The following is a 20,290-nucleotide window of genomic DNA, read 5'->3' as shown; positions in this document are numbered from 1 at the left end:
TGTATGTATCTGTCATGGTGTTACAGGGTTTTACCTTCTAAATATCCAACCTCCTTTTTAGTCACTGGGATCCAGATCTGAAAATGGTGAGGTCAAGGTGCTCTACAAATTATTGTGGCATTTTATTGGGATAACAGCCCTCAGTTTCCTGCTCCTTAATTCTCATCCTTATTTGATTGTATATGTTTAGTAGCACCCTTGTTGACTGCAATCTACTTTGTCCGGGGATGCTAAATCAACCATCTCTATAACTTTGCAGGAGTAATGTCTCATCATTTTCCTCCAGTTGTACTGGTTATTACAATAATTTTGACCTCTCATGTTTTAGACATATGTTGCCACCTGGCCTCTATTAGTTTAGGGCTCATTAATCTCAATGGCTTTTAAGGAGCCTTATTTTATGACTGTTTCTCTTATTTTCAAACTGAACCTGCAGCGAGCAGTCACTGCTAAACTTCTTAATGATATCGATATCCTTCTTATAAGTATATTCCCGATAGTCCTAGTAAAGAGTGTGTCGTTGGAGCCTATCCTGTAAAAATATATTCTTCTGGTATTTGTTGTTGTTGTTTTCTTTGCTTTGCATTATAAACATTTTCTACATGACCACTTCTTTGGGTTTCTATTTTTCTTCCTTGTGTGCCAGAGCACCTTGGACAGTTCTACTTCACTCAGCTTCTAAGCCTCACCTAGTGGTAAGTTTGTCTCAATCTCTGGAGTTTCTGCTTTGATAAATTGTCCCCTGGTCAATTACTTATTACTTCTTACTTGTCATGTTTGACATTCTGGTTCTCTGATTAAACACTCTAAAAATCCAAACTCACAATAACTTTCTTGGCCCTTGCCAGCACGTGATATCTAATTCCAACTTCTTTTGTTTATAATTTCTTTCTTCCTTTATCAGCCTCAGTACGCTCCTAGCCAGGTTATACTGGAATTAATTATAATTTTGCTGGGTGCAGCTTCTGAGGAAAGCAATTATCTCCTAGTGATAAAAAGGCCTCTTCTGTACAATGTACTGTTAGGGCCTAATAGGGACTGATGGGGTACATCTTCAAGCTCTGAGGGTTCAAGCAAATTCGCAAAGCCAGTATCCTGAGGAGTTACATATGGTCAGGTTTTCATAACTAAGGCCTGACTTTTGCATAACAGATCTTGTTTGGCTGAGCATAAAAATATATTTGAAGGTCTGCAACACTATCAGATTGTCAGCTGTATAGTCAGTATTTACTGCTCTTAAGCAAATATATTTTTTGGTTGTCACAGCATTTTATTGCTTGTTAATCAATATAACTTCCTACCTTCTTCAATGAGTTCATTCAAATTAGCACTTAACAGCCAGTATGGCTATCGTGTTATGACTTGTCAGCCTTCAGATATGTAAAATGTCTGAATCATTGCACCTGAAAAGGTGAGGGCTTCCACCATTCCCCCAAGCATCTGCAAGATAAAACCTTGGCAATTCAGATGTCATCTGGTGTCATGCTCTATTAGTGATCCTCCTACCATTAAATATAATGTCTACTTTTTCTGCCAGTCAATGAATAACACCTATTTCTTCATTTTGCTATCTTTTCTCTTAAATATTTGATATCATTTGCATTTGTTTAGGACCACAGAGTGGCAGATGGCAAGAGAGAATTAGACTTTCAAGACATTTATTGTAGGGGGAAGAAAGAAAAGAATAGTAGATTCTTTATATCATACATCTATATATTCTTTATATCATATATCTATATATTCATAATGCTGGTCTGATACACATAGAAGGAGATAGGGAAGAAAAAAAGGATTAGGAGGAAAATTCTCTGATGTAGCATGATTCCAACAGAAGTTTGGATTCAAAAGAAGGAGTCCTTGAGCCACAGTCACCTGTTGGAAAACTCTCGTAACTCCCAGTAATGAGTCCATTGTGTATTCACATTGTATTGAGTCATTGACTGGGAGAAATCTGGGGAAAGTATGATCTTAGTGGGAATACAGTTGTGGATCCAAAGATATATCATCTGGAGTGTCCAGTAAAATATAGACCTACAGCAGTTGCGAGAAACACATTTACACAGCTATCCTGTATCTGATTTCACATTTTATATTTAAGTTTATGGGCTCCCCATGTGTCTCTACTCAAAAGTATTAAGTAACTTGTGCATTAACATTGAGGCTGGAGAATTTAAGGACTCTGGGTTAGGATGAAATAAAAACACGCAGGGAGGAAAATTTAAGAAGAAGAGAACACATCTTTTCTCAAACACATTTCTCTTACCTCACAATATTTCCTAGAATCAACTTTGCCTACATATGAAAGTCATCTACCTGTTTAAAATGTAACACAAAAGAGCAATTTGTCACACTGAAATACTTTATGTGAGGATTGGGAGAGAAAGAACACACAGTATGAAAAAAAAAAATCAGCAAATTTAATCTCAGTGCAAAAGAAAAGAAATGTATGCATTTTCCCCTTAGGAGTCATGTAGCCCTTAGTCTGTAATGCTTTACCTTTGATTTCCTGATTCTACTATTCCAGGGAGTTAAAATATCTCCCTGTTTGCTTCTTCATTCCGTTGTTCTCTTTTCCCCCTGAAAACTTACCTTTATATTTTCTACAAGTCTTTGGAGTATTAGCAAGAACAGTGCAATATATAATAATCCTGGAAAATGGAAGCATAAGATTCAGGTACTTATAAACAACATCATTTGCTATGATGTTGATAAAATATCCAACTGTGAGTGGTTAATGACCCTTGGGTTTGTGCTTATGTTCACATACCTAGAGTATAAGCGGTTGTGGAGATCAATCTTTTGTGGTAAGTTTTTACAGTTCATGTGAAAAAAATAAATAAATATCTAGCACCCAGGGTTGCCTAATGCAAATATTCTTCTGATTCTCACTGTGAAATGCTTTTGCTGTTGTTGTTGTTACTGAGGATAATTTCTCACTTTGGAGTAAAACAAATCTTGGGTCTCGTCACTGTCTGAAGAGAAACACATCACTAAGATCAAATATCTTACATACAAAAAGTTAAATTTTAATTGATCCTAAATTGTATCTTTCCACAGAGAACAAAGATGTTTAGTGTGTGGATTTAAAAATGAACTTTTTCTTTACTAGAAATATATAGTCAACTCCATTGGTAGGAGTGAAAAACAACAGAATATACCTTAGCAGCTTAGTTATAATGCATACTAGGCTACAGGCAGTAGCTCAGATCACAAAATCATCGAAGGTGAGAGTCAGAGGTTATATGATATCTGCCCTTTCCCTGCATATGAGGGTATTCTAAGCTTGAGTTATAAGTGGACTGGAATGGCATCCAGCTGTTGAATTCAGCTGAGAAGTGCAGGTGAGAAAAGTGCTTAATACTTGAAACATAAGGTGCAAAGAACAGTAATTAAAACACTAAGGCCACTTTTGAAATTAGTAGGGAAAGGATTCTAAATGAAAATAGGCAAAATGATGGGACAGGCTTGAATCAATAAGCTTCTATGAATTCAGGGAAAAGCTGAACAAAAGTTTACTATAGTTTTATAGTAAAGCTGATAGTTTCCTATAGTTTTATATTGTAGCTCAGGAAGTTGGAAGGCTATAGGGTTACGGGAAAGAGGTACAAGAGATAGAGGCCGTCACTCAGAGAATTTTCTTCTGAGTAGAAGTTCACTTTTCTTTGGTATAGCAGCCATGTTCATTGTCTTGTACATTTTTATTATTAATAGGAAGCTACAGTGATTCTTACTCTACCTGCTCTATACCACTCCCACCTGTCTGGCGTCCTTAAACCAGAATTATGTACAGTAGGCAACATGCTCCATGGGGTGTCCAGAATTGCTGGAGGGATGCACAGTTTCCCTCAACTGCAATATAGAATTTTTTTTTTTTTAGTCTTAACTTTAGTCCATTTAAAATTCTCTAAATAGATTTCTTCTGGAATCTCTTCTAGTTTCTATGCCAATCAGTTCTTTCAGATGTAGCAAAGACACATCATTGATTCCTTCTATTCTTGTCTGATTTAGTAAAACTTATCATAACCAAATTAACATAAAAATTAACATAACTGAAATATAACTTCTGATTTTTTTTCCTCCCATCAAATCTATTTTCCCCCAATCTTTCCTATTTCTGGAAATGGGATCATCATATGCCCAGTTGATTAAGCCTTTATTTTCTAACCACACATACGTTATCATCAGAAACTCTTGTAGCTCCATCATCAAAATAAATTTAAAAACCCCTACTCCACCACGAATATCCTCTTTTTATCATCATCTCTCACTTGTACTATAGAAGTAGCAGACTAGCCAATATTTGTACTGCTGGTCTTTCCCTCTTGCAATCTGTTCTCTAAATAGCAGCAAGCTATCTGTTTAAAATGCTCATCAGTGCACATCCTTTCTTAATTAAATACATCTAATAGTCTCCTATTACTCTTAAAATTTGAAACTCTCTTTAATGGTCAACATTAGCCTGTCAGATATGCTATGACTTATGCCTTTGACTTTATCCATTCTTTTTTTTTTTTTTTCTCACTGAACTTCTGCCTCTCTAATCTTTCAACTTCTCCTGTACAATTTCCATATTATTGATTGTTTTAGAGTCACTTTTATTCCTTTTGTCTGGAATATTTTGCTCCAGATGCTAAAGAAGTAGCATCCTAAATGGCTGATGCCTTCTCAGAAGGTAGCCTTCTTCCCATATGTCAGTCCTTGACTATTTTATCTAGAATAAGTCCCTCCCATCTCAGTTACAGCCTATTACTTTTTATACTTTTTTTTTTTTCTTGACAACTGAATATTATCCGAAATTCTACCAACTTCATTTGTCCCTGGACGAATCATTCATCTGACCATGTTGAGATGAATCCACTGACATTCCGTTTTCTGAAAATCATCTTATATTAGTCAGGGTCCTGGAAGGAAAAAAAAAAAAAAGGCACATTCAAAATTGACAGTTTGCGAGAGTGTGAGTTTAAGAAAACCAACAAAGGACAGTGCCATGTGCCAGGAATAGTGCAAGCTGGAGCACTTCTCACCCCTGAGTCTGAAGGAACAAAGAGTAGAGTAGAAATGCTTATCATAATATGAATGGTACGCATACAGAAAGGGCAACGAGAGACTTGTGACTTTGACAACAAACTCCACCAGACCTAAAAGATAGGACACAATTAATACTTCAGCTTTCCTTCTTTCCGTATTCCCTTTCATTCTCAGAATACAATTTAAATTCATATTGCTTATTTGATAAAATATAAGCATCTTTCACTATTAAGCTACCTAATTTTCTTGTGTGTGGTGAATTACACTGTAACAACTTTTGCCAGAATATCAAACACTTTTATGTTGTCAATATAATGGTTCTCTCTTCTCATTCTCAAGCTCTCAGCGACATTTGTCCTAGAACAAGAAGAAGATCCTGGTAGAAATGCATCTCAAGAGTCCAGGCAAGTTGATAGTTTAGAGTATTAGTAAATGTTACTAGAAGTTACAAGAAAATAATAGATAGTGACTTGGAGGTAAGACTGTCTTAGAAAGTGCTGTTAGAAAGAAGGGCAGTCACAAAGGGGCGGAGAACTGTAAGACAAGTCATCTTTGAGGTAATAAGTGACCCAAAGAAGTATTTTTTCAGATGCTGTCCTAAATGATTTACAAGTATTAATTAATTTAATCTTCACTATAACAATATGAAATAAAGATGAGGTCTTGCTATATTGGAGGGAAACTGTTTTGTGGGGGGGAATCCAACTGGCACAGAAAAATTAAGGAACTCCACCAATACTACTAGTATTTTTCAATAGTCATCTATTAGCATTCATGATTTGCTCCTAGGGTGCAAAGTAATGTTGGAGATATTACAGAAAGGAATTATTCTATTCAATTGTCATTTAAGAAAAAAATTTCTAAGAAAATCTAAATGGAGGTGTTTATTAAAAGTGGTTTTAGAAATCTGGTAGTATATGGTCATAACTTTTCTCTGTGAAAAATAACATTTAGTAGTTTGATAAATATCAATTACAAGAAAAAGAAAAAGAAATTCTTTTTTACATTTTAAAATATTCTAATAGGTTTGACTCAGTGGCTCATGCCTATAAAGCCCGGCACTTTAGGAGGCCGAGATGGGAGAATTGTTTAAGCCTAAGAGTTCAAAATCAGCTTGGGCAACATAGTGAGACCCTGTCCCCAGAAAAAAATAAAAGTAAAAATAAAAATTAGCTGAGTGTTGGGGAGAATTACTTGCACCCAGGAGGATGAGATGCAGTGGACTATGATTGTATCACTGTACTCCAGCCTGTGCCTCAGAGCAAGACTGTGTCTCAAAAAACAATATTAAAAATTAAAATACCCTAATAATTTTCACTTCAATTTTGCAAGGAGTATTTGCATATTCTATTTCAGAATAAATATTTATTTTTTTCTCTAGGTAGGCAGGATTTTATGGAAAAAACATAGAGATCACGTTGAAGCAGCATATATTAAATGTTCTATTTATATTAAAACTAGTATACTTTAGTCATTCCACATTTGGCTTTTAAAACAAAATACTTGGTTTTCCCTTTTCTTTAACATAGTTTTTCATTCATTTCACTAATTTCTCATAGATAAATAAATGACATTTGTTTAAAGCAAAATTCCAGGGTTCCTTATAATTGCAGTAAAGTTAATAAATCAGAGAAACCAAAAAAAATAAAAAATATAAAAAAGGAAATTTTTCAAAGATATGCTAAATTAGCAGAAAGATAGGACTCAAATTTTACAAACTAAATGTCTGGGAAATGGTGTTTCTTGCAAAAACTATAGGTTTTTATGCCATTGAGAAATCTTCAAGTTTCACAATATTAAGCTATCTAGATCTCTCTGTATATTTGTTATCACAAAGATTTATCTTGAATAGTCCCTATATGATCTACATAATACTGTTAATATAAAAGTAACTATGATTGTTGTTTTATTTTGATTAGTATTACTATTATTGTTACACTTACTAGATCAGAGTTCTAGTTACTTCAAATTCATCAGGATCTCAATAAATCAGCTTTTGGGTACTCTAAAAGAAAAATAATGAAAGGAAATGTATTTGGTCATCATTGTATTATAGGTAGTATTTAAAGTTGTAGTAATTAGTTAGGTCACTTAAAGAGTGAGTGAAGATAGAGAACAAATTAAAGACAAGGACCAAAGAATTCAGTTAGTAGGAAGAAAACTAAAGAAGCTCAGTTGGCTAACTAATAGAGCTGGAAAGTGTGGTGTTAAAAACCGTATTAATAACTTAGTGAGCATCTGTTCAAATCTCTTCATGCTCTTATAATCATGTATAAATATGAATATATATTTTCACCTATCCATACAAACACACCTGTTTATGTGTGAATAGTGTGTGTACGTTGTTTCTTAAAAATGGCATCTATTAGTGAATTGGAGCAACATTTCATACTTTTTGTCATTTGATTATCTGCAACTTGTTTGTACTGTTACTATAATTTAAATACTTATATATTTTAAGAACATTCATCTCTATCATGTTTATGAATTTTATAGTTTGAAATAATTTGAACCTCTGGTTTGCATAGAATGTTGATAAAATTCTTGGGCTTTGCAATTAAATAAATCTAAAAATAAAAGCTAATGTTGGTCTTTTATATGGATAGTAGTTAAATTTTTTAATCCATGGTTTTTTTCATTTAATAATAGTAGTATCTTGTGTGGGTATTATGAAAGTAAGAAGTTAATATTTAGTATTACTAGTTTGAATGAAAATATATAAGAGGGACTCACATACTGGTAGCATAATTGTTATTAAAGAAAAAATGTAGTCAGATATTTTTATTTCTTAAAATTAATTGGATGTGTGAATAAAAAGCAAAAATCTAAGGGTATTATTGCAATTGATGTCAGAGCTAAGTATAAATCAACTTGAGATGTTTCAGAATCGTTAAGGAATTGTACATCACATTAAAAAATGGTCTGAACACTGTAGCTTATCTGAAATACTGAATTATAATTTAAAATTTCAATACTTTTATTAAATAATCACAGTAACTTTACATATGTAAATTATTTGGGCAAGTAAGCAATTGTTCTCTATTAACTTTCTTTTTTTTTTATTTTTTTTTATTATTATACTTTAAGTTGTTCTCTATTAACTTTCACCCATTCTTCCTTGGCCATGCTTGTTATCATTAGAGGCAATAGGATTCAAATATTCTAATTCTGGTTGCTTTTCAACTCTTAATTTACAAAAATTTGCACTATGTCATCATCTTTTAAGTCACTTCTAATGAGCTAAATAATCTCTATTTTATATTAATCCTCACAACAATTATAGCTAATATCTCAAAGTTTAATGTTTAATTGTTCAATGATCACTTAATGTAAGATAGTTATCTGTACTCACATATTTGTACATTTTTTTCAGTTCACACAAAGTCATATAGTCCTACAAAAATGTCTAGTACACCACTATTTTATATAATCAATATTGTATATTTGACCTGAGTAAAAAATATATTAATTATTATAACTTTTGGCTCTTGTTTCCTGATTATTTTGAAGTTGTAAGAGGAATATTCTCATTGTTAAGGTCACATAATTATATTATCAAATTATTACTTTTACTGAAATCAATGGGTAGAATATAACTCCATAAAGCTGTGCTTCTCAGTTGGGAGATGAAAGAATAACAGCCTTTTCCAACAGAGGGATGTCTTACATAGAATTCGTAGGAAGCAGAGACTGGGACAAAATCTTATGAGCTAATACTTTATTAGAAGTGCAATTCTGAGGACAACCAAAGCAAAAGAAAAGTGAGGCATGAGATAGACCAAATATAAGAGAATTAAAGAACAGGTCACAGGTTTGCAACAAATACACCTGGGGGCTGTGTCCTAGAGGGATGTCCCTAGAGACCCAAAGGACACAAATCCCTTTTAGGACAGTTTTCAGGCATGAAGGGCAAAAATATTGATACCATGTCTCCTTCTTGACTGCTGTACCTTATCAAAGATGACTCAAAACGGCAGTAACTCTTTTACATTTCTAGATGTCCTAAGAGACTCTCTGGGCATCACTGGGAAAGCCATAGTTCTAGCAAGTCCAATGTTGCCATTGTGCAACTTTAGCAGTCTTTTTTGCCAGTTTTTGTTAAGTGTGGAGCTTTTTAGATCTGCAGAGAAGGTGGTCTGGATTCTATAAAGTAGGAAAAGTTACTGTGAGGTTATGGGCTATTAGGAAGGTAACTCGAGCCATTCTGAGAAGCCAAAAAGAGGCCTGAGAAGCTGGTGGGAATAAGAGGATCTAAGGAGGTTAAAATCTTGGTTCTAACATAGCGAATACATTTGTCTCTAGAAACATGTATACTTTGAAAATGGTTGTCCAAAATAATTGTTTTTGAAATAGAAGTACTGAAAGTAATATTCAACTACATCTTGCTGAAAAAAATATGTAATTTAATAGTTATTAAAGGAGAGTTGGGACAAAACCCTCCAGCAATTGTTCCAAATGCAGGAACACCAAATTGAATGACTATCCATACAATAAAGTCCTTTCATAAGAGCCAAAATGGAGTTGAGTGATCACATTAACTGATTTTAACATCATACCAGGAGAGGCACTGAACAGAGTAAGACAGTTTCAAATTGTCTATACCACCTGTCCCCTAGCCCCAGCAGTGCTGCATGGTGCAAAGAAGGAATATGTGTGCTTGGGAGAGAGCGAGCACAGTCATTGTGGGATATTGTATTGGAACTCAGTGCTGCCTTGTCACAGTGGAAAGCAACACAGGGCAGACTTTATCCAGCACCTTAGCCAGAGAATCATCACCTAGGTCAGTGATCAGAATCTGACCTGACCCAAACCTGAGTTCTGGCTAGGCCCAACACTGTGGGCTAAAGCACTCTGAGATCCTAAATAAATTTGAAAGGAAATCTAGGCCATAAAGACTGCAATTTCTGTGCAAATCCTGGTACTGTGCTGATCTCAGAGCCAGTGGACTTGAAGTGCATACAACCTAGTAAGAAACCAACTGTAGTGGCTAAGAGAGTGCATGTCACTCTTGCCCCAACTCCAGGCAGGAGAGTTTGCAGCTCTGTGCTATGATTTGGCTGTGTTCCCACCCAAATCTCAACTTGAATTGTATCTTCCAGAATTCCCACATATGCTGGGAGAGACCCAGTGGGAGAGTCAATGGGTCCAGTCTTTCCAATGTTATTCTAGTGATAGTGAGTAAGTCTCATGAAATATAATGGGTTTATCAGGGGTTTCTGATTTGCTTCTTCCCCATTTTGTCTTGCCTCCATCATATAGAAAGTGCCTTTCACCTCCCACCATGATTCTGAGGCCTCCCCAGACATGTGGAACTGTAAGTCAAATTAAACCTATTTTACTGCTCAGTCTTGAGTATATCTTTACCAGCAGCATGAAAACAGACTAATACAATAAACTGGTACTGGTAGAGTGGGGCATTGCTGAAGATACCCGAAAATGGGGACACAACTTTGGAACTGGGTAACAGGCAGAGATCAGAACAGATTGAAGGACTCAGAAGGAGACAGGAAAATGTAGGAAAGTTTGAAACTTCCTAGAGACTCGTTGAATGGCTTTGTTCAAAAGGCTGATAGAGATATGGATAATAAAATCCAGACTGAGGTGGTCCCAGATGGACATGATGAACTTGTTAAGAACTGGAGTAAAGGTGACTCTTGTTATGTCATAGCAAAGAGACTGGCAGTATTTTGCCCCTGTCCTAGAGATTTGTGGAACTTTGAACTTGAGAGAGGTGATTGAGGGTATCTGGTGGAAGAAATTTCTAATCAGTGAAGCATTCAAGAAATGACTAGGGTACTGTTAAAAACATTCCTTTTTAAAAGGGAAACAGAGCATAAAATTTTAGAAAGTGTGCAGCCTGACTATGCGACAGAAAAGAAAAACCCGTTTTCTGGTGAGAAATTAAAACTGACTGCAGAAATGTGCATAAGTAGTAAGAAGCCTAATGTTAATCTCTAAGACCATGGGGAAAATGTCTTCAGGCTGTATCAGAGACCTTCACAGCAGCCCCTCAGATCACAGGACTGGAGGTCCAGGAGGAAAAAGTGGTTTTGTGGGCTGAGTCTAGGGTCCCCGTGCTGTGCGCATCCTAGGGACTTCATGCCCTGTGTCCCAGCCACTTCAGCCATGGTTGAAAGGGGCCAAGGTAGAGCTCAGGGAGTGGTTTCAGAGAGTGGAAGCCCCAAGTCTTAGCAGCTTCCACATACTGTTGAGACTGCAGGTGCACAGAAGTCAAGAATTGAGGTTTGGGAACCTCTGCCTAGATTTCAGAATATTTAGGGAAACAACTTGAAACACAGGCAAAAGTTTGCTGCAGGGGTAGGGCCCTCATGGAGAACCTCTTCTAGGGCAGTGCGGAAGGGCAACATAGGGTCAGCGTCCCCACACAGAGTCCCTAGTGGGGTGCTGCCTAGTGGAGCTGTGGGAAGAGGGTCACCATCCTCCAGACCTCAGAATGGTAGATCCACCAACAGCCTCAATCGTGTACCTAGAAAAGCTGCAGATATTGAATGCCAGCCTGTGAAACCAGCTGGGAAGAAGGCTATATCATGCAAAGTCACAGGGGCAGAGCTGTCCAAGACCATGGGAACCCACCTCTTACATCAGTGTGACTTGGATGTGAGACCTGCAGTCAACGGAGATAATATTGGAGCTTTAAAGTTTGACTGCCCAGCTGGGTCTTGGACTTGCATGGGCTCTGCAACACCTTTGTTTTGGCCAATTTCTCCCATTTGGAATGGGTGTGTTTACCCATTACTTGCACCTCCATTGTATCTAGGAAGTAACTAGCTTGCTTTTGATTTTACAGACTCACAGGTGGAAGACACTTGCCTTGTCTCAGATGAGATTTTGGACTGTGGACTTTTGGGTTAATGCTGAAATGAGTTAAAACTTTGGTGGACTTCTGGGAAGGCATGATTGGTGTTGAAATGTGAAGACATGAGATTTGGAGGGGCAAGAGGTGGAATGATATGTTTTGGCTTTGTTCCCACCAAATCTCAATGCAATCTTGAATTGTATCTCCCAGAATTCCCACGTGTTGTGGGAGGGCTGTGGAACTGTAAGTCCAATTAAATATCTTTTTATTCCCAGTCTCAGGTAAGTCTTTATCAGCACCATGAAAACGTGCTAATTGCCCTCTGGTAGCAGAAGGAAGAATAAAAAGGGCTTTGTCTTTCAACCTGACTACCAGCTCAGACACAGAAAGTAAAGAACCAAACAGAGTCTTAAATTTCCCATTATAGGACATAGCTCCCAAGCAATATTTCTATACTCACCCTGGCCAAAAGGGAACCAACTGCCCTGAAAGTAAGGACAGAGCCCTGGCAGAATTTACCACTGGCTGATTACAGAGCCCTTGGTCCTTGAATGAACATCGGCAGCAGCCAGGAAGTAGTGTGTATGGGCCTTGGACTTGTGCTTAAGGAAAAGAGAAGCAAATGAAAGAGGACTTTGTCTTGAAACCTAGGTACCAGCTGAGTCACAGTAAAATAAAGCACCAAGTAGACAACTAAAATCCTTAATCCCTTTTCTCAGCTGCTGGAGAACATTTCTCGATCCACCCAGTGCCAACAGGGAACCTGCTGAACTGAAGAGAAAAACCCAGTCTTGACAGGTTTTATAACCTTCTGATCCTTCAGTTGGACCTTCAATAAACATCAATTGTAGACAGGAAATAGCCAACAGACGACTTGGGTGAGACCCAATACTGTGCTGACTTCAAGTGTGACCTAGCATTGCCCAGTGGTGGTGGTCATGGGAGTGCATGCATCACTTTTCCCTCAACTTCAGGCAGTTCAGCATGGAGAGAGGCTCTGTTTGTTTGAGGGAAAGTAAGGGAAGAGAACAAGAGACATTGCCTGGTAATCTATGAAAGTCTCCCAGTCCTTACTCATTAATAATAACATTGAATGTAAATGTACTAAATTCTCCAATCAAAAGACGTAGAGTTGTTGAATGGGAGAAAGAGAGAAAAATAAAGATCTAATAACCTGCTGCCTACAAGAAGCACACTTATGTAAAGACACACATAGACTGGCAATAAAGGGATAGAAAAAGATATTTTTCTGAAATCAGAAATAAAAACAGAGCAGGAGTGGCTATACCTATTTAAAATAGATTTTAAGACAAAAGATTTAAAAAAAGACAAAGAAAGCCATATATAATAATAAGGTAATCAAGTAAGCAACAGGATACAACAATTGTAAATATATGTGCATCCAACACTGGAGCACTCAGATATATAAAACAAACATTATTAGAGCTAAAGAGAAGGATACACTTCAAGAAAATAATCACTGGAGACTTCAAAATCTTGCTTTCAGCAATGGACAAATTATTCAGAAAGAAAATCAACAAAGAAATATTGGACTTAATTTGTACTATAGACAAAATGGGCATAGTAGATCATTACAGAACATTTCCTTCAATGACTGTAGAATACACATCCTCTTCAGCACATGGATTATTCTCAATGATAGAACATAAGTTAGTCCACAAAATAAGTATTGAAAATTTTAAAAAATTTGAAAGCATATCAAGTGTCTTCTCTGACCACAATTTAATTAAACTGAAGATCAATAAGAAGAGAAATTTTTGAAACTATACCAATCCAGGAAAATTGAAAAGTAATAAATATGTTCTTGATTGACCATTCAGTCAATCAATAAATTAAGAAGAAAATTTTAAAAATTATGAAACAAGTGAAAATGAAGATGCAATAAACAACAACCTATGGTATACAGTGAAAGTAGTCCTAAGAAGAATTTTGTAGCAATGAGTGTCGCAATAAACATACATGTGTATGTGTCTTTATAGCAGCATGATTTATAATCCTTTGTGTGTATACCTAGTAATGGGATGGCTTGGTCAAATGATATTTCTAGTTCTAAATCCTTGAGGAATCACCACACTGTCTTCCACAATGCTTGAACTAGTTTACAGTCCCACCAACAGTGTAAAAGTGTTCCTATTTCTCCACATACTCTCTGGCACCTGTTGTTTCCCGACATTTTAATGATTGCCTTTCTAACTGGTGTGAGATGGTATCTCATTGTGATTTTGATTTGTATTTCTCTGATGGTGAGTGATGATGAGCATTTTTTCATGTGTCTATTGGCTGCATAAATGTCTTCTTTTGAGAAGTGTCTGTTCATATCCTTTACCCACTTTTTGATGGAGTTGCTTGTTTTTTTCTTGTAAATTTGTTTGAGTTCTTTGTAGGTTCTGGATAGTAGCCCTTTGTCAGATGAATAGATCACAAAAAATTTCTCCCATTCTGTAGGTTGCCTGTTCACTCTGATGGTAGTTTCTTTTGATGAGCAGAAGCTTTTTAGTTTAATTAGATCCACAATAGCAAAGACTTGGAACCAACCCAAATGTCCATCACTGACAGACTGTGTTAAGAAAATGTGGCACATATTGGGGCACGCCCAAGATGGCTGAATAGGAACAGCTCCAGCCTCCAGCTCCCATAAAATTGATAGACCGCTAGCAAGACTAATACAGAAGAAAAGAGAGAAGAATCAAATAGATGCAATAAAAAATGATAAAGGAGATATCACCACTGACCCCATGAAATAAAAACTACCATCAGAGAATACTATAAACACTTCTATGCAAATAAACTAGAAAACCTAGAAGAAATGGATAAATTCCTGGACACATATAACCTCCTAAGACTAAACCAGGAAGAAGTTGAATCTCTGCATAGACCAATAACAGGCTCTGAAATTGAGATAATAGTTAATAGCTTACTGATCAAAAAAAGTCCAGGACTAGACAGATTCACAGCTGAATTCTACGAGAGGTAAACAGAGGAGCTGGTACCACTCCTTCTGAAGCTATTCCAATCAATAGAAAAAGAGGGAATCTTCCCTAACTCATTTTATGAGGCCAACATCATCCTGATACCAAAGCCTGGCAAAGACACAACAAAAAAAAGAGAATTTTAGACCAATATCCCTGATGAACATTGATGCAAAACTCCTCAATAAAATACTGGCAAACTGAATCCAGCAGCACATCAAAAAGCTTATCCACCATGATCAAGTGGGCTTCATCCCTGGGATGCAAGGCTGGTTCAACATATGTGAATCAATAAACGTAATCCCCCATATAAACAGAACGAAAGACAAAAACCACATGATTATCTCAATAGATGCAGAAAAGGCCTTCGACAAAATTCAACAGCCCATCATGCTAAAAACTCTCAATAAATTTGGTATTGATGGAACATATCTCAAAATCATAAGAGCTATTTATGACAAACCCACAGCCAATATCATACTGAATGGGCAAAAACTGGAAACATTCCCTTTGAAAACTGGCACAGGACAGGGATGCGCTCTCTCACCACTCCTATTCAACATAGTGTTGGAAGTTCTGGCTAGGGCAAAGAGGCATGAGAAAGAAATAAAGGGTATTCGATTAGGAAAAGAAGAAGTCAAATTGTCCCTGTTTGCAGATGACATGATGGTATATTTAGAAAACCCCATTGCCTCAGCCCAAAATCTCCTTAAGCTGATACGCAACTTCAGCAAAGTCTCAGGATACAAAATCAATGTGCAAAAATCAAAAGCATTCTTATACACCAGCAACAGACAGAGAGCCAAATCATGAATGAACTCCCATTCACAATAGCTTCAGAGAGAATAAAATACCTATGAATCCAACTTACAACAGATGTAAAGGACCTCTTCAAAGAGAACTACAAACCACTGCTCAGTGAAATAAAAGAGGACACAAACAAATGGAAGAACATACCAAGCTCATGGATAGGAAGAATCAATATTGTGAAAATGGCCATACTGCCCAAGGTAATTTATAGTTTCAATGCCATCCCCATTAAGCTACCAATGACTTTCTTCACAGAATTGGAAAAAACTGCTTTAAAGTTTATATGCAAACAAAAAAGACCCCGCATTGCCAAGACAATCCTAAGCCAAAAGAACAAAGCTGGAGGCATCACGCTACCTGACTTCAAACTATACTACAAGGCTACAGTAACCAAAACAGCATGGTACTGGTACCGAAATGGAGATATAGACCAATGGAACAGAACAGAGCCCTCAGAAATAATACCACACATCTACAGCCATCTTATCTTTGACAAACCTGACAAAAAGAAGAAATGGGGAAAGGATTCCCTATTTAATAAATGGTGTTGGGAAATTTGGCTAGCCGTAAGTAGAAAGTTGAAACTGGAACCTTTCCTCACTCTTTATATGAAAATTAATTCAAGATGGATTAGATACTTAAATGTTAGACCTAAAACCATAAAAACTCCAGAAAAAAAACTTAGGTAATACCATTCAGGACATAGGCATGGGCAAGGACTTCATGTCCGAAACACCAATAGCAATGGCAACAAAAGCCAAAATTGACAAATGGAATCTAATTAAACTAAAGAGCTTCTGCACAGCAAAATAAACTACCATCAGAGTGAACAGGCAACCTACAGAATGGGAGAAAAAATTTGCAATCTACTCATCTGACAAAGGGCTAATATCAAGAACCTATAAAGAACACAATCAAATTTACAAGAAAAAAACAAACAACCCCATCAAAAAGTGGGCAAAGGATATGAACAGACACTTCTCAAAAGAAGACATTTATGCAGCCAATAGACACATGAAAAATGCTCATCATCACTCGCCATCAGAGAAATGCAAATCAAAACCACAATGAGATATCATCTCACACCAGTTAGAATGGCAATCATTAAAAAATCTGGAAACAACAGGTGCTGGAGAGTATGTGGAGAAATAGGAACACTTTTACACTGTTGGTGGGACTGTAAACTAGTTTAACCGTTGTGGAAGACAGTGTGGCGATTCCTCAAGGATCTAGAACTAGAAATACCATTTGACCCAGCCATTCCATTACTGGGGATATACCCAAAGGATTATAAGTCATGCTGCTATAAAGACACATACACACATATGTTTATTGTGGCACTATTCACAATAGCAAAGACTTGGAATCAACCCAAATGTCCATCAGTGACAGACGGGATTAAGAGAATGTGGCACATATACACCATGGAATACTATGCAGCCATAAAAAAGGATGAGTTTGTGTCCTTTGTAGGGACATGGATGCCGCTGGAAACCATCATTCTCAGCAAACTATCGCAAGAACAGAAAACCAAATACCGCATGTTCTCACTCATAGGTGGGAATTGAATAATGAGATCACTTGGACACAGGAAGGGGAGCATCACACACCAGGTCCTATTGTGGGGAGGGCGGAGGAGGGAGGGATAGCATTAGTAGATATACCTAATTTAAATGATGAGTTAATTGGTGCAGCACACCAACATGGCACGTGTATACATATGTAACAAACCTGCACGTTGTGCACATGTACCCTAGAACTTAAAGTAAAAAAAAATTATCACAAAAAATAAATAAAATAGATAAATACAAATACAAATAAGAAATAGACAAAGTGAACAAATAAAATAAAATAAAAAAGTAAACGTACTACATAATGAGAAATAAATATAAAACAATCAGGTTCCCATCATACACAATTAATAACATTGAATTTTATAATATCTCACTAAAAAATAAAATTTATTAGAAATAACACAAAGAAAAAATAAAATGTGGCACATATACACCATGGTATACTTTGCAGCCATAAAAAAGGATGAGTTAATGTCCTTTGTAGGGACATGGACGCAGCTGGAAACCATCATTCTCAGTAAACTATGGCAAGAACAGAAAACCAAACACCATATATTCTCACTCATAGGTGGGAATTGAACAATGAGAACACTTGAACACAGAAAGGGGAACATCACACACCGGGGCCTGTCATGGTGTGGTGGAGGGGCAAGGGATAACATTATAAGATATACCTAATGTAAATGACATGTTATTGGGTACAGCACACCAATGTGTCACATATATACATATGTAACAAACCTGCACATTGTGCACATGTACCCTAGAACTTAAAGTATAAAAAAATTAAAACAAACAAAATAAAATGAAATGAAAGTGCCTACATAAAAAAGGACAAAAACTTGAAATAAACAACCTATCGATGCCTCTTAAAGAACTAGGAAGAGTAAATCAAATCCAGTATTACTAGAAAAAAAATAATAAGGATCAGACTAGAAATACATGAAATTGAAATAAAAAATAAAAAGATTAATGTATTGAAAAGTTATTTTTTTTAAAAGAAAAGCAAAACTGACACAACTTTAGGTAAGAAAAGAAAAATTGACAAAACTTTAGCCAGATCAAATAAAAAAAGAAAAGATAAAAATGAATAAAATCAGAGATGAAATAGCAGACATTACAACTGATACTGCAGGAATTCAAAAGATCATCAGTACCTGCTATGAGAAACTATATGCAAATAGGTTGGAAAAACCTAGAGAAAATGGATAAACTCCTAGACATATGTAACCTAGCAAGATTGAATCATGAAATTAAAATCAAGAAATTAAAAAACCTGAGCATATCAATAGTAAGTAATGAGATCAAAGCCATAATAAAAAAGTTTTCCAATAAAGCAAAGCCCAGGACCTGATAGCTTCATTGTTGAATTCTACCAAACATTTAAAAAAGAACTAATACCAATCCTAACCAAACTATTGACAAAAATAGAGGTAGACAATATACATTCAAACTCATTCTATGAGGTCAGCATTACTCTGATACCAAAAACAGACAAAGATACATCAAAAAATAAAATGAAAGGCCAATAATCCTTAGTGAACATTGATGCAGAAATTCTCAACATGATACAAGCAAATCAAATTCCAAAACACATTAAAGAGATCCTTTATTATGACCTCCTGGAATTCTTCCCAGTGATTCAAGGGACAGTTCAACCTACACAAATCAATCAATGTGCTGCATCATATCAACAGGATGAAGGAAAGAAAAGAATATGATAATTCTAATAGATGCTGAAAAAACATGATAGAATTTGACATCCCTTCATCATAAAAACCCTCAAAATTGGGAATAAAAGGAATATACCTCAAAAGAAAAAGTCATATATGACTGGCCCATAGCTAATATTACAATGAATGGGAAAAAACCAAACTCTTTTCTCTAAGATCTGGTACAAGATAAAGATTCCCACTTTCACTACTGTTATTCAACATCGTACTGGAAATCCCAGCTAGAGCAATTAGACAAGAGAAAGAAATAAAAAGCATTGAAAATGGAAAGAAAAATGTCAATTTATCCTGTTCACAAATGATATAATCTTATATTTAGAAAAACCTAAAGACCCTACCAAAAATATTGTTAGGACTAATAAACGAATTCAATAAAGTTGCATGATACAAAATCAATACACAAAAATCAGTAACATTTCTATATGCCAAGAGCAAGCAATCTGAAAAAGAAATCAAGGAAGTAATCCCATTTATAATAGCTAGATAAAATAAAGTATAATAAAATATCTACAATTAAACTTAACCAAAGAAGTAAAAGATCTCTACAATAAAACTATGCAACATTTATTTAAAATATTGAGGAAGACACAAAAAAATGGAAATATAGTCAATGTTCATGGATTAGAGGAATTGATATTCTTAAAATTTCCATAATTCTTAAAATATTCATAAAAGAGGGATCTACAGATTCAGTGCAATCCCCATCAAAATATCAACAACATTCTTCACAGACATATAAAAAAATCCTAAAATTTAAATGTTATCACGAAAGACTTAGTATAGCCATAGCCACCCGAGAAACAAACAAACAAAAAACTGGAAGAATCACATTATCAGACTTCAAATATTATTACCGAGCTATAGTAACTAAAGCAGCATGGTACTGACATAAAAAGAGATGAATAGACTAACATAACAGAATACAGAATCTATAAAGAAATGTATACATATACAGTGAACTCATTTTCAACAAAGGTTCAAGGAGCATACATTGGAGAAAAGACACTCTCTTCAATAAATGATACTGGGAAACCTGGATATCTATATGCAGAAGAATAAACCTAGACATCTACCTCCTGCTGTATACAAAAGTCAAATCAAAATGGATTAAAGACTTAAATCTCAGAGCTGAAAATATGAGACTATTAAAAGAAAACATTAGGGATACTCTCCAAGATATTGGTCTGGAAAAAGATTTCTTGAGTAATACCAAACAAGTACAGGCAACCCAAGAAAAAAACGGATGAATATAATCACATCAAGTTAAAAAGCTTCTGCATAGCAAAGGAAACAATCATAAAAGTAAAGAAACAATTCACAGCATTGGAGAAATGTTTG

At 35.7% G+C, this 20,290-nt stretch overlaps 1 long non-coding RNA gene across 2 annotated transcripts in view; it reads right to left on the bottom strand.

The window, feature by feature from the left end:
• Positions 1–2,927: 2,927 nt before the first annotated feature.
• The window catches only part of LOC119627715 (uncharacterized), a 141,671-nt gene continuing 124,308 nt past the window's right edge, over positions 2,928–20,290 (bottom strand). The window contains exons 3-4 of one of the 2 annotated variants that reach the window (XR_005243946.1): positions 6,972–7,033; positions 2,928–2,972 (exon numbers count right to left, since the gene is read on the bottom strand). This is a non-coding gene — a long non-coding RNA (uncharacterized lncRNA). Of the gene's footprint in view, positions 2,973–4,682; positions 4,902–6,971; positions 7,034–20,290 lie in introns of those variants that run through there. The other variant, XR_005243945.2, reaches the window with a different exon arrangement.

Source organism: Chlorocebus sabaeus, chromosome 27, assembly GCF_047675955.1.
Source record: "Chlorocebus sabaeus isolate Y175 chromosome 27, mChlSab1.0.hap1, whole genome shotgun sequence".
In the NCBI taxonomy this organism is placed as follows: domain Eukaryota; kingdom Metazoa; phylum Chordata; class Mammalia; order Primates; family Cercopithecidae; genus Chlorocebus; species Chlorocebus sabaeus.
The sequence above is the reverse complement of the archived record's forward strand: the minus strand, read 5'-3'. Positions and strand labels throughout refer to the sequence as shown.